The 14,989-nt window shown below is 40.7% G+C and overlaps 1 protein-coding gene and 1 long non-coding RNA gene across 2 annotated transcripts in view; one reads left to right on the top strand and one right to left on the bottom strand.

Moving 5' to 3' along the window:
• The window catches only part of SMPD3 (sphingomyelin phosphodiesterase 3), a 102,044-nt gene extending 87,885 nt beyond the window's left edge, over positions 1–14,159 (bottom strand). Inside the window, exon 1 of the mRNA XM_053987213.1 lies at positions 14,093–14,159. The gene's annotated coding sequence lies outside the window, so the exon portion shown is untranslated. The remainder of the gene's footprint in view (positions 1–14,092) is intronic.
• LOC128812682 (uncharacterized) lies at positions 3,073–7,980 on the top strand. The gene is made up of 4 exons (XR_008438789.1): positions 3,073–3,181; positions 6,398–6,480; positions 6,610–6,672; positions 7,814–7,980. It is a non-coding gene; the product is annotated as an uncharacterized LOC128812682 (long non-coding RNA).
• Positions 14,160–14,989: the final 830 nt, after the last annotated feature.

Raw genomic sequence — 14,989 nt, 5'->3', positions numbered from 1 at the left:
ATAAAAGGTATTATTTGAAAACAGAAATAGAAATCTTCTGCAGTAATCTGCAATAGTAAGTGACATAACTAGCCAGAAAGACCACATAAATCAATATTATCACCTTGTAACAGCTCTGCCAGTAAAAAAGATGGTCCATGGCTGATTTAAATAACAATTTAAATAACATTTTTTCAACACAAAACATTCATTTTGTCCATGCTGCTACTATTTTAACATAGGACTCAACAGTGTTAAATCAAATTCAGTAGGATTTGCACCACTGATTACAGTGGTGGACAATCAAAATGTTTATCCCAGGCCCCAGGTCAGAAGGCAGCACAACTCTAGAAGCAGTGCTGTTATCTCAGAACTCACAAAATTATTAACAGCTACAGTACATTTTAATTAAAGCATTTTCCTCTTGTGGCTTCCCAAACACATAGGACATTTTTGCACTCTTATAACTAGCATTTATAGCTTCTTTTTACAGCAGCTTTTACTTTAAATAAACACATCCAGAACAGAAGTAGCAAAACCACACTTGTTTTCACTGTGAAATCCTAGAGAACTGTTTGGCAACACATACCAACTTACAACCCTGCCTAACTCATACTCTGGGCTCTGGGTGGCAGTTTTGGGGTACTGAACTGAGTGGGGGGTGCTGTACAGCTTTTTTTTTTTCTTGGAAGTGTTATTACTGCTCTCACAGCATTCTAAGAATGTCATGCTTAGCTAGAGACCAGATTTTCAACAAATCAGTTCAGTTAGGCACAAAATCCAAATGGACAAATCTTCACAAGAGCTGAGAACAGGCAGTGCTTACCTCTTTTGAAAATCTGCCCCAATTATAGATGCCAAGTACTTGAAAACCTGGCTCCCAGCTCTTAAAAATCCATTTTCATATATTCTAAACCAACACTGCAGTCACTAAAGGGAGTCCTGACTGTTTTTCTACCAGGGGAGGAACAAAGTAAGAGGCAACCTAGAACACGCAGAGTAAATCTACTGAATAAGTCTATTTGTAATCACAAAGCTTACTATTACATTTACTGGCACCATCCACTTTTGGATTTAGCCTCTATTATTTATATATTAGTCTTTCTGAGCCAGCACTGAGCATATCTTCCTTTTACCAATTCCTCACTGATATCAGCCTGAGGTGTTGCTAAAGACAGTAGATAGCAGCCAGAACAATGAGCTGGCCTGAAGGAAAATGTAGTCCCTCACACCTTACTTTTCCTGTAACCAAATCAGGTTCAATGTCTGTAAACTATCCCAGTTTACACACCGTGGAAAAAAAAAAAAAAAAAAAAAAAAAAAAAAGACAAAACCAGAATATTCATCCAACTGTAAAGTTGTACAGTTGTGAAAGAGAACGTAACCATTTGCTATTTACGTGGGCTAGAATGGTATCACTTAGCTTTAACATACACCCCAGAATTTATGTCCTAAAATAAAGTGTTGTGCAAAATGAGCCTGAATTACACATTTAAAATGTTTCCCAGCTTTGAACTTTGATATAAAATATGGAATACCAAGGCAAAAACTCTGCCATCAGCACAATGCTTTGTCCCAAAGACACAAATAAAAGTTGTTCTGTTACTGGAGTTTATTTGAGGATATTGGAATTTAGCACTATAGTAGTTGTTTATGCTTCTGTGTTCAAATGTAAAACTGAAATGACAGGTTTGACCAATTCACATAGTTGTTACACTAGAAAGTCACTTTCCATTAATTCTCTGAACTGCCAATATAGAAAAAGAACCATGATTTTTCTGCTGTGATCAGAGCTATAAGGAGAAGTCTCCATGCATCTGTTAAGGAACTCTTGCCTTTAAAACATATGCATGAAGTGCTTGGCTTTTTACTTCTGCCACCTGCCCTGATAATTTAAACATGTTATTTTCCTAACAAAAACTATTTTTACTGTCATCACAAATACAGACTTTTCAAAGATGCAATGTTAATTCTAACTTATCTAAACATAGATGATTCTTAAGAGAAAACAAAAACATATGGGATTAAATGTAAAACCCTTCTAATACCCGTGTGTATAATTACATTATTCATTAGCAAGTAACCTCAGGTGGGTGTAATTTAATGTTTCCTTCCTGTCCCTTGAGCAAACACAACACAGAATAGCTAATCAATTTGATCCCAAGATCCTAAAGCCTCAATAAAACCTGATGGAGGCTTACAGAAGAGCCACGCCAGGCTAGCCTCGAGGATTTAGAGTGCTTACCCAACTTACAGGTTCACTCACTTAAGAGGGAGAGGATGGCAGATCCATGTGCTTCCATAATTTCTCAGTAATTTTAGAGGGAAGACATTGTCCTGCAAGACTTTCTTATCATTTGGTGCTGTTTTTGTCTAACTCCCTGTTTTGTGTGCTGGGCTGGTCCCTCGTGAGATGCCCTGAAAATGGGCACATCTGCCCTGAGCCTCACCTCACGTTCCCCTTGAAGAGAAACTGTAACCAGGCTTTGATTTCAGCTCGGTACAGTCTGGGCGAGGATGTGCACACCGACAGAAAAAAAAAAAATCTAGTAAAAGAATGCTTATTTAATAACAAATTCATTAATAAAATATTTAATTACTTAATAAAATTATTGCCATTGAAACACTTTTTTGCTTCATACTGCCTAGCAGCGTTTATTTCCACAACGACAACGCTGAAGAAAGCGAACCAAGAACTTTATGAGCAGAAGTCGCGCTCCGAGGAGACGACCCACGACATCCGGACGCGGCGGCCGCGCGTCCCGCTAACCGGCCTCTCTCAGCTGCTGCTGCTGCTGTTCCTGCGCTCCCCCAGGCTTTTCCCTCATTCTCCCTCCTTCTGCAAGGCTGCCGCGACGCGCCCGAGCAGAGGAGCGGCGCCGCGGCCGGCGCGGGCTCCTGAGGCGCCGCGCCCGCCCCGAGGGAGCCGCTGACCGCGCGCTCGCCCGTCCGCACGCGCTGCCGCGCGGATCCCGCTTTCCCGCCGCGCGCGCTCTCATTGGCTGCCCGGCGGCGCGGACGGAGGTGAGCGCGCTCTGATTGGCTATTCGCGGCGGGGGCGGGACCTCGCTGTGAGGGCGGGGACGCTCGGGGCGCTGAGGCGGCGGTGCGTGAGGGGGGCTGCTCGCAGATTCTCCGGTTCCCGGGAGCCGGGTGCTCTGGTGGAGGGTGAAATGTCCGCTGCTGTTCTCCTCTAGATCAAGTGTGATCTGTATGTTCTTCATCTCAATGTTGTATTTGTTCGAGGTTAATGCTGGCCTCAGAATAAAGTGTCAGTGCCCTCTTGAGGAATAGCCTCCTTTACCTTACCTGTATCTTTCTAAAGCTATGCAAAAACTTTCAGCAACACAGTTCTTAAACCAGGGAAAAGGTGCCTTTACTGATAATAATGAATAAGCCCTACTACCTTTATTGATGCCTGACTTGAGTTCTTCATAATTATATTGGCTTTTTGCATTAATGTGTGATCTATAATGTTTTGGAGCCGTCCCATACTGTTTATTTAATTAGTTTGCCTGGCCTCTATATTAAAATCTTTCTGCATCTTGAAAAGTAATCTAATTTCCCAAATACCAGAAAGATAATCACATTCCATATGAAATTTGGCATGCTTATTAATACTTATTAATATTCTACTTGTCTATGCTATAGTCATTTTTCTACTATAGTAGTGGTAATAGACTCATCAGTGCTTAAAGAATTTCTGGAGATCTGTCTTCAGAGCTGTTTTTCTTGAACTGTACAGCTTAAACACTTATTATACAGTGCACGACTAATGAAAACAGCGTGTACTTCAGTGTGTGTCTGTGTGGTAATGCTAAATACAGAAACACCACCACAGAACTCAAAAGAAGGATGCACTTTTCTTCTTGTTCTCAATGATTGGCAGCAGTAATGGGCTGGGAAGTAATAAAGAAAAGTAATAAGAAAGGGCAACTTGGCTAACTGAAAGTTAACGTAGAAATTTTTTTTTAATAAAGTGCTCATCTGGGAAGTTTAGAAAACCTCCTTTTTTGTCAGAATTATTTCTCCTCATGATGGTATCAAAATTCAAGGTCAGTTTTCCTGAGACCTCACAACACCTCCTTGTGCATGCAAAGCTGTTCAGTTCTCAAACTTGTTCTTCCTACAACCCCTAAAGCCTGTGCATTGAATTCACTCAATTTTCAACAATATGTTATGGGCAGATTTTTCAGGTTTTTTGGTTTTGTTGTGGTTTTTGTTGTTGTCGTTTTTGTTTGTTTGTTTGTTTTTTGTTTTTTTTTTTTTAATCAGTGTAAAGAGAAGTGGATTGTACTAAAAATATTTGAAAGTATGTGGAAACTTGACTGCAAATATTCAGTGGGTTTCAAGATGCAGGTGTTGGAGTTGACTGTTATGAATGTCTGGAATGTCACTAATAGTAAATCTGTAGCTGTGAGAAATGCTAGCTTTGTGGAAGCTATTTTATTTGTAGTAGATAAATTTAAACTGGTGAGGAGGGTGAGGTGATGTCATAATCCTTAGTTTCTGACACTGTTTTTCATATTGAGTACAAGAGGTAGTTCTTGCAAATGAATGCTAGGTGATATATTTATCTCTTAAATGTTTATGCTTATTGAGCATTTCCTCACTTGTAAAATCTCTTTTTACTCACTTGTGTAGTTTCACATCTCTGAGCTATTTGCTGCTGTTTTTTCAGGTAATGACCTTTTAATTCTTCCTTTGTCTATTTGCTTCTGTGCTGATGCAGAACTGTCAGCTTGGGGCCCTATACATTTCCTGCAGTTCAGCACATCATCGACATTTTTATAGAAACTGTTGAAATTGTGTGATTCTGCTCACTTCACTTACGTGCTTGGCAGCAGTCCCTTCATGGGTATAGCTGTTGTTTTTCCTCCCTACTGAATGTTCCAGCTCTTGCAGTGTCAGTTCCTTCACCAGCCATCTGTCATACTGGCTCACTCACTATCTTAACAGCTCTCCTTCTCAGACTAGATGTAAGTCCTAGTGAGTATGCCATCAGCTCTTAATTTTTTATTCAGAAACTTTTAAAACAATTGTTGCTGCACATGAATATCCTACATTTCAATCCTCTGGATCCCATCCTTGGCTCTTAATGGTTGCTTTCTTCTGCATCCTCCTTTTTACAGGTTCCTTTGCAAGTTGTTTGTCTATCACTCCACTTTTTTTCCTGAAAGTTTTAGAGTAATTTTGTTCAATTTGACAACTTGTCCCTGAATTCTGTCTGGGGGATTGAATGTCTGAATGCAAGGAAGGCCTAATCCAGTTCTGTTTGTTGTGGCACAGTAAATCTACAATCACTGCAAGAAGCATCTAAGTACTTTCAGATATTACACGAGTCAGGTAATAGCTCCTGAGAAGTGTAAGATTGTTACCTTTTGTCAATAAGTTAGATAATAACTTCTCTGCGCTGCATCAGTGTTACAAGGAGGATAGATTTTCTTGTAGCTCAAGGGCTGGCATATTGCTAAACAATCTAGCAATCTTTTTGATGAGAAGTTCCATTTGTTTGTAAGCCAGTCAGGTCTGGATGCAAAATTACTTTATGAAGCCCTGAGAGTATAGTATTCCTTATTATAGTAGCAGTTTATTTTTGTACACTATACTTGCTTTATAATCTTCCAATAGCTAAGATTCAGTTAGATAGTGTTGAGAGCTTTATAAACAACTACTTGGGTTTAGTGCAATTTTCAGATAATAATTCAATAGAGACATAGCAGCTTTTCTTCTTTTTAATGTATATTGATAAGCCTTTCTCAGACCTTCTGCTCCTTTCCTGGACAAACTCAAATATTGTTTATTGCTAGTGCCAATTAGTCAGCCAAGCATCTGCAGCTGGCAGCTGTCCACAACAAAGAAGCCCCAGAAAATTAAAACTCCCAGTTGATTTGCATGTTAGATGTCATTGTTTGTAATCTTCTAGATTTCTTCCACACTTAATGTTTCTCAACAATAAAGAAATGTGAGTGTGCTTACAGTAGTAACTAATAATTAGTGAGATGGATTTTATTTCCCCACTGTACCTACAACCTCCAGGATAAATTTAGACCTGTCATTTAATGCCTCTCATGAGGGGCTGTCCATCTGAAAAAGATCTGCTTCCAAACTAAACATTGCCACTGAGACAGGTCTTCTCATAGTGTGATGCTCTTATGCTGGTAGAAGTGTGTTTATAATACATTCATCTCTTCTGGGCTTAACAGAAAGTCAAAGCTGTATTACTACACTGATAACAGAATTTATGGCAGTGTAATAAGTAATTCCAGTGGTACAGAAAAGTTTTACTGAGTTACGCAATGTTTTTCTGCCATTGCTCAGGCCTTTTTTTCCTTTGTGCACAGAAAGCGAAAACATTCAAGACAGCAACATACAAGACAGTGAGAGTAAATGAATTTCTTTTCTGTCTTTGTCCCAGGCATATCAACTCCCTAACTCCAGAGCGTGACTTCCAGTAGGAAGGTGACAGCAGAGATTGTCTCCAAAACCCTTTTAAGTGAGGTACTCAGGTGTGATCATGGCAAGTCATATGATTAAATATAACCAGCAGAGACAAAGAAATTTGCAACTGTCCAGAAATCTTCAACAGTGAACTGGTAACTAATACACTTTTTCTCTCATTATGTGAAGCTACAGATGTCTTAGGCTAAGAAAAGCAAGTATCCAAATCCAAGAAAGCTGCAGAGGAAACTGGTGAGCTACAACTTATCTTCACTTCTTGTTACCAGGATATGCTCTGTAGTCTGGGTTCAAACCATGAACATTAAGGAATGTCATGTTGTTAGGTGAACACACTGCCTATGATAATTTACTCTGCTTGAAATAAGTTGTAAACTGGCTTCAGAAGAATAAAACTATTCACCAGAATGTGATTGGAAGGGTATTTTAAGAGCAAACAAAATCTACTTACATGCTAGGCTAGAAGGAGCTAGCTACTACTTAGCATGCTATTAACTAAAAGGAATCTCAATTAATTCCCTCTTAAAAAAAAAGTTAGGCCTCACAAGATTCCAAGATTTCATGCTTTAAATAATCTCAGTTACCAAAGAGAATTCCTAACACACCAGCTAACACACCAGCTGGAATTTCCACCACTATAGTTAAAGAAGTGTGAAGTGAATAAAAACTCAATTTTTATATTAGGCTAATAAAATCTCTCTATCGTGGCTTTAGTTTTATCATAGTTTTTACACTGTATTATAATTAAATAAATTTACATTTTATCAAAACTATGTGAGCAAGTCACACCCAGTTGTCAAGAAATGCTCATTGCAACATCCTAAAGTAATAGGAACATCACTGTGTAGAGGTTACTATTCTTTTTCATACATTTTAAAACAGGGCATGGCATGCTGTTCCATTCACCTATAATGTAAGTAAGAAGCTTTGGTAAGAAGCTAAATTAAGTGACTTTATATATTCTGTAAAAACAGCTGTGGCACAGATCTAAAGACTCTATAGGTAAGTTCTGAGTGGAGAAATCTGGAGCTGGGCCTTGCAGTGTTGTCAGAAGTGGCTCTTCAGAGGCAGATTATGAAATTAGAGCTGTAATCTCTGCCTGACATAGAGTTAATATGAAGCCATTCCAGGACTGAAGCTGTTTACTGGTTCTTCCATCTGTCAGGATTTTCCTAGCTTCCTAGCTTCTATGGGAAGTATACATTCATTTGAAACTGGGATTGCATGGAGGAAAACTTTGTGGCTGTTTTGTGGAGCCCTTTTGAAGAATTGTAGGTAGCTGCTGGCAGACCACCAGGTGAAGGAGTGAATGGGCATAATGGATGTATTTATTTACAATAACTAAACAAACTAAAAATCCTTTTCCTCCTCTTAGGTGTGACATTTGAAACTTGTTTGTGCAAGAAAAAACAGTGTGAGAAGTCATAGTTAAAAGCATTAAGTCATGAGGAGAATGAGAGACCTGAATGAAAAGGGGGTGGTAGGTGCATCCTCTGGGACCAGCAAGGATCCCCATCTCCAGCCTGTGCCAGCAGTGTCTGTATCCACCTGCTCAGGAATTCATATTGTCAGGGTCTCTTCTTCCCTCTCTCTCTCTCTCAAAGAGGCACTAAGGAATTCCAAGAGGGATTTTATCCTTTTCTCTCACTCATGGCAACAAGAGAACACCAACTGCTCTCTATCCTCTGACTAGATCTGCTACACTAGATCCGCTTCACAGATCTTTTCTTCTAGTCTGTGAGATTTGAAGTGCTTCAGGGCACACTTATAATTCTGATGTATTTTCACTTTTCATTTCTCATTGAGACAGAATTTCTCATTGTTTTCAATGACAGTTCTGCTTAGCAAGATGGGAGGGATGGAGTAGCCTGTACAGAAAAGTACAGCCCCTCAACAGATAGCTGCTTACTTTCCTTAGGTATTATCTCTTCCCAGAAAGGGTTAAACTCTACTTTTTCTCCAGGCAGTAATTCCTTAGTAAAGTAAGAAAACAAAGTTTCACAGCTTGCTGATCATGAATTTTCCTGCTAGCCTCTTTGCAGAGGAATCTGTGGAATTTTACCCCTTTTTCCACCATGGCTGTACCAATGTTTGGAGTAAGTGAAAGGAATAAAATGACTACTTAACTCTTTTTTTGGCAGAGAAAAGATTGAAGCATCCTGCTTAAAACTGAAAAGCTTCTACTGTGCTTGGAGCACAGTATAGGTGGAAAAGAGCTAAAAAAATCACCAAAACCCTGTGTTAAAGCAAAACTGTTAATCAATGTTAACTCATTTAGAAATAGTCAAGAGGGACAGATGGAATCCAGTTATTATCTCTCTTTTACTTGAGTCAGTTTTAAAATATATTGAAGCTTGTGTACTTTTGAGTGGCAGATATGGCTTGTCACTTTAAAGGTATTTTTGCTATTGTTAATACTGAAATAGATTGAGGAACAGTAGTTAACAGAAGTCTTAAGTACCTCAGAGAAAACACTTGTCTTGCATTTATTAACTCAGCTTTCAGAGTTAAGCAGATATATGTGGTTAAACTTTGAAATTATGTAACAGTAATAGAATGCTGTTCAAGTTGATGCCTTTTAGAAGACAAGGGAGTGGAGGTGGGGGTGTGATTGTACAGTAAACCCACGTTAAACTTTTTTCCTTAACTGTACTCCTTGAGACAGCAATCAGCTACCCAGAACAGAGCCCAGAACATCTCTCTGCAGTTTGCTCTGAACTCATTGTGTATCTTGTGGTTTTTTCCCCATAAGACAGTGATAGAAGTCTAAGCACTGATGTAGTTAATTTTTAAATCTGAATTTTTCAGCCTATGTTGTTTAATTGTAACCTGTTCCCTGGTAACATATTTCTAGAGTAAACATCCTCTTATTATATGAAGAACATGCATTTTTAATTATCTCAAAACTGAACTGAATTGTTAAATCTTGTTTTTATTCTGTAGTTGAGCTGTGTCATAGGTCACGCACTACTTTCCAAAGTGCAAGTTTCAACAGATGCTGTGTGAATCATGTTAACAAAGGGCATCTTTAAAAATAATTTCCCATACTTTTAGGATGCCATTTTAATGTTTTTCTGCTTTGTATTAGTGATGCTGAAGTTTTAATGCACTTCCAAAGCAAAGATAGCAAACCATGTCACCAGAGCAACTCTCTATTGCAAATGTAGCAAGAATAATCCTTTTATGCTGGCACAAAGGTAAGTGGACAGGAAGAGGATAAACTTCTTGTGGGTGGAATATTGGTTGTATATAGATTACTCTTCTTTTATAATTTCTGAGACATCTTGGTTCTAAACTTAAAGAAGACTGTCTAACCATCTTAAATGGAAACTAATGGAAATTCTGTTTGTTTCAGAAATTTTCAATAATTGGGTCCTGTATGTTTCATGTGGAATACCTCAGATGTCTGTATTTGCAAATTTTGTCAAGTTGCATTTTTTGAGGACAAGCAGCATGAGATCTAAAAAAACCCCAAGTGTAATTCTTTGATAGCAGACACAGCCTCAGACACATCCCAAAAAAAGCAAAAGAAGAAATTTGAAAAATAACAGAACAAAATGTTTTGTGCAGTTCTTGCAAACAGGTGCTAGTCCAGGCCTATCACCTCTGCTCTGTAAAATAACGGGTGAGTGAAGAATGCAATCAAGTATTAGGCCAGAGAGAATAATCATCTCTGACAGAGAAGCAGGCATTCTGCCAGGCACTTACTCCCACTGAGGAGACTGGGGTCAGCTCACACAGAGTGAGCTTTCTGTTCTTTAAATATGCTTGTTAAACCTCAAACTTGCAGCATAAGATTCAAGACTGAGAGATTTCTCAGTTTCCCTCATATTCACTGAAATTTTCTACAATCATAAAATTGCTTATGCCTTCTTTGACTCAAGAGGATGTTTGCTGGTCACTTCTTTAAGGTATGCCAGCATTCTGCCTCCTTTTAGAGTAAAACTGAGTGGCTAACAGCAGAGCCCTCAAAGGGCAGTATGTGCATGACCAACTCAGGAATCACCAAAATCTGGTGACTTCCCAGTGGATAAGTACAACTGCATGTGCAGGGCTTGCCCTCTGTCCCATAGTTTTCCTCTTCTTGCCCCCATCCCAAGCACTAGAAACAAAGCTGAGTAGAACTTACACAAGGAGGAAAATCTTGTATTCATTGCAATTCTACGTAAATACTGTCTCCAAACTGCCCATTCCTCAGAAACTACTTGTTCAAGACAAAATAAAATGGAAGTGAGTATTTCTGCAAATCTTGTCAGCATTGTGCTGTCAGCTCAAATTATGGATTGTCCCTTTTTACAACAATGTCACAATTCAATCATAGTCTAACATTTCCCCAGATTTTAGAGTGGCTTTGACCTATGAGACATAAAAGTACATGATTATAGCAATAATGCCTAGAGTGCAGCTACAATTTTCTTCTGTTACGGACTGTTGTGTAGAACTTAAAACAAATGCTTAGACACTACAAATACTTACAAGCTATACCTTCAAAAATCACTGAAAACATTACTTGATACTTGAAGCAGGTCACTGGGATTGCTCCTTTTTAGTTAGCAGGCCCTTTCTTCTAAAATGAAGCAGTACATAATTGCTTATTGCAATGTGCATTTAAATGCCTTTTTTAAAGAGTAGACTTGGGAGTATCATACAACAATTTACAGGCATTTATGGGGATAAATAAAATCTAGTTATGTTTAATGCCAAGAATTGCTAAAATTCAAGTAGAAAATTGGCACTACACAATACATAAAATTATTTTTTCTGTTTTTAGAATTGTAGAAAATACATAAGCCATCTCAGCCATACCTAGGGGACAATATTAAAAAGATATTTTGGTAATACAGAGTACTTTGATTCTCCATACCATATAAAGGTATGTGTCCTGTCATTCTCTCTCAGACAGCAGTTAAAAAGTCTCTGGTTTTCTATAGCACATGTTGATTATTAACTATAGCATTTTTATACAGATTGTCCTTATAAGAATTTTTTTAATCCTTAAAAAACCCTTACCCTTAATGTGTTGCTGTGTAGTGTGATCATAACAGTGGCTCTGACAGTAAAAATACATCCAGGTCAGGTTTCTGTGCAAGTCTTTTTGAAAAACCGACTTTTACTGAAGTGTAATGGAAACATTTCCATGACTTCAGCAGTCCCCTTTGGAAGTTAAAATAAACATTTCCACAAAGAAATTGCAACTTGAGATTTAATTTATTGTGCTGAATGCATGATAACTGGACACAGAAAGTTGCAGTGGATCCTACATCAGTAAAATATTGATTGTTTATTGCCCAAGCTGACATACAAGTAATTAGCAGAAATATTCTATTTGCAATAGCCTTTAGCATAAACAATGTTGGGAAACACAAGAGTCCTTTTTAATATATTTTGGGAAGCCCAGATTGTTTGCTCTATTAAAAGCATGCTGCACTGGCTTCATTAGGACAAAGCAGCTTTGTCTTTGTCCTAACTGACCAGGTAGAAATATGAATGTGGCAGCAAGCACAGAGTCTCGGTTTATGAATTATGGCAATGTAGGGGTGTGGTCAGAGCATGCTGTTTAGCTTTTCTCATATTTTAGTGGCTTCTTGAGGGCTGTTGCAGGCAGCAGCAACTGCAAACATAGAGCTGAAATGTCTACAACATCCTTCTGTTATAAAGCCACTTATTCCTACCCAAAAATGAGAACCTATATTAAGGTTTAACAGTGTCCTTTTAAATTAGAAGCAAACTGCTATGGTGAGAAAATCAGACTGGGTTAAGCAGAGTATGCTATGGTTACCATCACTAAACAGAGCTGGATCTGTTAAGATCAAAATGGTTGACTTGTCACTCTATAGTAATTGTTCCCTGTGGAAAAAATTCAATAGCATCGCTTAAATCACACATAGTGATCACGTGCTCTGAGGCTTCGATGGCTCTTAGACTAAAAGGCAGAGGTAGGGAGGAGCTGTGTCAGGAAATCTAATTCTGCTGGTGTGAGGAGAAGCTTGCCTTGCACACAGTCATGTGCACAAATTGATTTTTAATTTTACAGTAAAGCACTATTTTAATTATTAACTCAATTGATCCCTAAAAGGCTACTGTTAAAAGCCAGATGTTATGTCCCTGCATGTCCAAGGTGCATATTGGAAGGAGAGCTTTTGGATGTGAGATGACTGTCAGACTGCATTCAATCTATTCAACTTCTTTTTATTACAGTAAAGCACAAAAGCTGTCAATCTGCAGCCGCTATAAGACAAATTGAATGCACACTATCTTAGAAATCAATTACATACCTGAATCCTAATAATTAGTACCAAAAATTAAAAAAAGAAAAAGAAGAAAGCCAAGTCAATGAAAATAAGAAGGACTATATTTCTGTCCAGACTGGAGAACCTTTAATATTATGGGAATTTATGTGAGTCCCACGATTTTGCTTTTACTTACCTTACTGCTGCCTGCAATTGTTTTTCTGGCTCTTTTCTTCGGACAATGATACAGTAACATGGGGAGCATGAGATGCTTAATACACAAAGAAATTCTAGATACAGGGCAGAAGTAAGTTAAGGCAAAGTGCTAAGAATATCCTAATTAGACTGCATTTGATTTTCTAAAGGAAGCAATTTTTTAATATTAGTTTGGTTCTTCAGTTTCGTTTGAAAATCAGCACAGAAACTGTAGGAGTTCCTGCTCTGACTCCATGCAGTCTCCTGGGTTAAACTTTTCTCACCATCTACACCTGAGAAAAGTGCTGAGTTTCTGTTTTGCCAGGATTCCCCTTCTCATGCAACTCTCAGAAGGGTAAGTTAACCTGTCTTTCCAACAACACAAAAAGGGTGCAGCTGCATCCTACTCAGTTTAGGGTGAAACAGTCTTTTATAGCTCAGGAATACTCAATGATCCTGTGACAGAAGGTACTACGCATACAAGAAGTGAAGAACACTTGCTGCTTGATTATGCATGGTTAATATGCTTGCTCAATTCCCTATTCATCACCCAGTGCTAAGAGGAAGCCTGAAGCATCAGGCATAACAGCACAATGCTTGGCTCTAAATGACTTCATGTAGGATGCAACTTGCCATTTGGCCTTAAATACAGCGGAAATTTTTCCTCTCTTTTTCTGACACCTTGTCACAGAAACACTGTGGCTGCTACTCTGACCTTCTGCTGCTTGTCCTAGCTCTTCAGTGGGGCTGGTAATCCACACAGAAAGAAGTAAGAAATCATTGCAGTGCAAAATCTACAAGCATGACAGTTAAGGAGGGTACTCAAGGAAACCATTTTGCAGTCTTGACTATAGCACTATCTTACCTGTATGACAAACACATTTTTTTCCCCCTGCTGAACCATAAGAATAGGAATGTGATTCCATGAGCAAATTAATATACGTAGGGGTATTTTCCCCCTACATCTAAGTAAGTACATATATTTGCAGTTAATCAGTCATCCCGCTCTTCCCTTCCCCACTCCTCGGAAACTAAAATAACGAAACTACTCAAAGGCATCTGGACCGCACCGCTTTGTTCCCCGCGGTCCGCCTCGCGGAGCTCGCTCCCTGCACACAACTCGCGCCTCCGGCAGCCTCTCGGCTCGGCAAGAGCCCCCCGAGCCGGCAGCTCCGAGCGGAGGGCGGGCGGAGATGTAATGCGGATGGGCGGGGAGGGAAAAGCTTTACCTGCCGCCTTCCCCCGCGGAGCCAGGGGCGCCTGGAGCTGCTGCATCCACGCCGGGGCGCGGCGGGCGGGCGGGCGCTCAGAAGGCCTGGCGGAGGCGGCTGAGCGCCGGGGCCATGGCCGCGCCGGGGAGCGGTGAGAAGGGAACGCCGCCGGAGCCTCCGTAAGCCGCGGGGAGACTCAGCACCTGGGCGCTGAACAGCTCCACGGAGCGCCACGGGCGGGGCCGGCGCCGCGCTCCCGCCCCTGGGCGCGGGGGGGGCCGCGCTCCGCCCGCCGCGCTGCGGCCGCCCCGCCCCGCCCCGCCGCGCTCCGCGGGGCCCCGGCCCGGGCGGCGCCCGAGCGGAATGGGCGGCAGTGACCACGCTTCCCAGCCGCCCCGCGGAGAGAGGCGGCTTCGCTCCGGGGACAGCCGGGAGGTGTAGTCCTGGCGCTTGTGGAGCGCGGAGAGCGCCGGCTCGCTTGGGCGGTGCCGGGGGCCGCGCGGCAGCTGATCCGGGCGGCCGCAGCGCCGCTGCCCGGACGGGAGCCCCGCCGGGAGAGCGCCTGGAGCCGCCGCCCCCCGAGCGGCGAGCTCCGCCCGCCCGGAGCCCGCGGGGCCGCGGCTGCCGCGCGCCGGGGTGTTGGCACTGCGGCGCTGCGCTTTGTGCGGGGACTTTCCAAAATGTTTGATTCTGTCCTTTTTTGGGTTTTTTTGGTGGGGGCAGAAAAAAACTTTTTATTACAGGAAAGCACAAAATCTGCTACTCTGCAGCCTATATAAGACAAATTGAATGTATGCTGTCTTGGAAATGAATTACATATCTGAACCTTAAGCATTAGTTAAAAAAAAAAAAGAAGAATAAAAGCCAAGTTGCTGAATATAAGAAGTACAATATTTCTGTTCAGACTGGAGAATC

The sequence above is a fragment of the Vidua macroura genome, chromosome 11 (assembly GCF_024509145.1).
Source record: "Vidua macroura isolate BioBank_ID:100142 chromosome 11, ASM2450914v1, whole genome shotgun sequence".
NCBI lineage: Eukaryota > Metazoa > Chordata > Aves > Passeriformes > Viduidae > Vidua > Vidua macroura.
Note: the sequence above shows the minus strand (reverse complement) of the source record. Positions and strands in the feature narration are given on the sequence as shown.